A 3,115-nucleotide genomic window follows, 5' to 3' on the forward strand; every position below is an offset into this window, starting at 1 on the left:
AGACTATTACAACATTATAATAATAACTATTGATATTGTGCTTTTTAATGTATACAGTTAGCCACGATGATAGATATCTTCCTTCTATGCATTATTCAGAGAAGATTCTTAAACAAAAAATACTAAGCAGAGGGTGCATTTCAAGATTTGACAGATGGAGATCACAAGTAGGCAGAGAGGGAGGCAGAGAGAGGAGGGGAAGCAGGCCCCCCACTGAACAGAGAGCCCAATGTGGGGCTCGATCCCAGAACCCTGAGATCATGACCTGAGCTGAAGGCAGAGGCTTTAACCCACTGAGCCATCCAGGCTCCCCCCAGAGGGGGCATTTCATTACAAAGAAGGTCCTCATTTTGCTTAATGCCTGCTATATTATGTTATAATGAAGTGAAATATACATTAACTGGACCCAAATGGACTATTTTAAGGATTTAGTATTTGCTATTTATAACAGGTTTTTATAGTATCTTGATCTATATCAGTTCAAACCTCTAGACAATATCATTTTGCTCTAGAAGTCCCTTTTCCCTTGTAAATCACAACTCTAACCTACATTTGGCAATTACAATCTTGAGCTACTACAATAGCAGACTTGCTAACAATTTTTCTAGAACATGCAATAGAATTGAATTTCACATGGAGACTTTTATTTGGTTCAACAGAATTGATAAAAATGTGCTAAAATAAATTCTTGAAAGAAATTTGTATATACATTTTTTGGTTGGTCTGAATCTGGGGACCATATGGCTTAATAGTTTGAGCATTCTTTTCCAAACTTTTTAGATTGTACATTCCTATCATTAGATATTTTAAGTGCAACCTACAGCATATGTAAATTTTTATATTTATACACCATACAAACTTACTATATTATGCACAATGTATATCATATACAAAAACAACTTTTAAAGAAAAAAACACAAAAATTAAAAGGAACCTTTTTCATATTTTCATCTAATACCCCAGCAGGTCATTTTCTATACACACAGACATGTCCACAGTCATCTGGAGACTGATGATAGCAAAGTTTGGGTGGTGGAGACAAGCAGACCAACTTCTCTCCAGTCATTGTGATCTCTGACAAGTTAAATTGGTTTGCTGAGTGAATTAATTCACTTAAGCACATCAGACAAGTAGCCATATCCCTGGAAAATAAAAAGAGCTTAACTAACGGTAGGGCAGTAGTTGTGGTTATTATTATAGTATATTATAGTATTATTATATATTATTATATTAATATAGTTTATGTATATTATTATAGCATAACATTATTATAGTATTTATAATACTTACCCAAAAAACATGTCAGACCTTTTGCTTTGTGTTTCTTCTGGGTTTCAGCTTCGCATGGGTGGGGGGGAGTGACTTTTTGGTAAGTAAAGGGTTGCCTTTCTGGAGAAATGAACTTCTTTTTGAGTTCCAAGGTCTCTTTCTACCTATAATACTGATCTCAGTGGCATTGGTGTTCTGATCGCTCTGTCTTCCACGGGCCTTTGTGCTTTTACTGGTTTGCCCTTGTCGATTTCATGATGTTCGTTTTGTGTTTGCACATGTGCTGCCATTGACAGACTTCTGGAGAACAGAAAAAAAAAATTTTCCAGTTTATGTACCTTTAGTTCCATTTCTTATATAAACCAGAAAAGAAATGCTTTCTTTCTTTTTTAAAAAATTTTATTTATTTATTTGCTAGAGAGAGAGTTAGAGAGGGAACACAAGCAGGGGGAGTGGGAGAGGGCCAAGCTGGCTTCCTGCTGAGCAGGGAGCCCCGATGCGGGTCTCCATCAGGACCTGAGTAGAAGGCAGTCGCTTAACAACTGAGCTACCCAGGTGCCCCAAAGAAATGCTCTTTTACTTAAAAGTTTTATTATAAAGAGCATTCCCTAAGGTGGTAGGATCTCTTTGGTTCAGTGAGGGGCACAGACTCTCATTTCCAAGAAACAGACTTTATAGGAAAAAGGCATTCTCATATTTTCTTCTCCATCTCTGGCCTCCTGAGTTCTTCCCAACAAACATGATTAATGCACTCTGTACTTATTGATAAATATTACATTCCCTTATATTTAATTAACCCACCCTTCTATAATAGTTTGCGGTTTATTAAGTGCTTTTCCAATTATGGGAAGAGTCCCATAAGTTGGTTTAATCACGGCAGAATGATTTCTTGGGAAGAGAGATGTTGGCTTCTTATTCTTGAGTCTGAGAGATTTTTATTCCTTTGCGTTTTGAAACTACCACTTCCTCCTCTGACCCCTACCCCACCTTGCACACACCCCCACTCAGGGCAGTCAGGTGTAAAATTAGAAGGGAAAGAAATAATGCAAGCATGGAAAATATGAGATAGCATTTCTAAAAATAATGCTGGTAAGAGAAGCAGTCCACTTTGAAACCAATAAGAGGGTGTTAAGTCCTCTCCAGACTGCATTTCTCAATCATTCTTCACGGGTGCTGCCCTCCCACAGCAGACTAGAACCTCACATTTCTCAATAGCTTTCCTGGGTCACTTACCTACGATTTTAGAAGATTGCCCAACGTTTGATGCCATGTTTCTTTTTATATCCCAGAGAAGTGCATGTTCCCACCACACTTCCTTCTTCGCTGATTTCCTCCTCGTCCTGTCTTGTTTACTTCTGCCCACTATGTGGGGCCAGCCTTCGGTTAAGTTGTGAAATCTGTAGAATGTTCTCCAGGCTTCTCCAACTTCCAGCACCTCTCCGCAGTAAGCTGATGAGATGTCTTGGAGAATGATTAAGCCCATTCTGTCTACCTCCTGACAATGAAAACTAGGACAGGTTGGAGAGAAGTTGTAATTTGAACTAGAATAATATCCTTGAGAATGAGATGACTGAATTGAGACAGGACACAAAATCTTATATATATATATGGTTGTATGTAATTACTTATACATCTGATAGGTCTATACACATAGATATACAATTATACTTGTTATAAATGTAATGCATTCTCGTTGTAAGAAGTAAAATAAATCAGAGGTGTAGAAAGAAGAAAACAGAAACACATGAATTTACTCTTTTCTGCCCCCTTACGTCTTACTGTAACTAATTCAGTGTGTATCATCCTACCCTTTGTCTAGGCCCCTTTTCTTAGCTATTTTGGAAGA

At 37.6% G+C, this 3,115-nt stretch overlaps 1 long non-coding RNA gene across 1 annotated transcript; it reads right to left on the reverse strand.

Moving 5' to 3' along the window:
- Positions 1-413: 413 nt before the first annotated feature.
- Positions 414-2,847, reverse strand: LOC131816758 (uncharacterized). The gene is made up of 3 exons (XR_009348167.1): positions 2,503-2,847; positions 1,291-1,569; positions 414-1,142 (listed from the first exon to the last, which is right to left on the reverse strand). It is a non-coding gene; the product is annotated as an uncharacterized LOC131816758 (long non-coding RNA).
- Between the last annotated feature and the right edge of the window lie 268 nt (positions 2,848-3,115).

Source organism: Mustela lutreola, chromosome 15 (assembly GCF_030435805.1).
Source record: "Mustela lutreola isolate mMusLut2 chromosome 15, mMusLut2.pri, whole genome shotgun sequence".
In the NCBI taxonomy this organism is placed as follows: Eukaryota; Metazoa; Chordata; class Mammalia; order Carnivora; family Mustelidae; genus Mustela; species Mustela lutreola.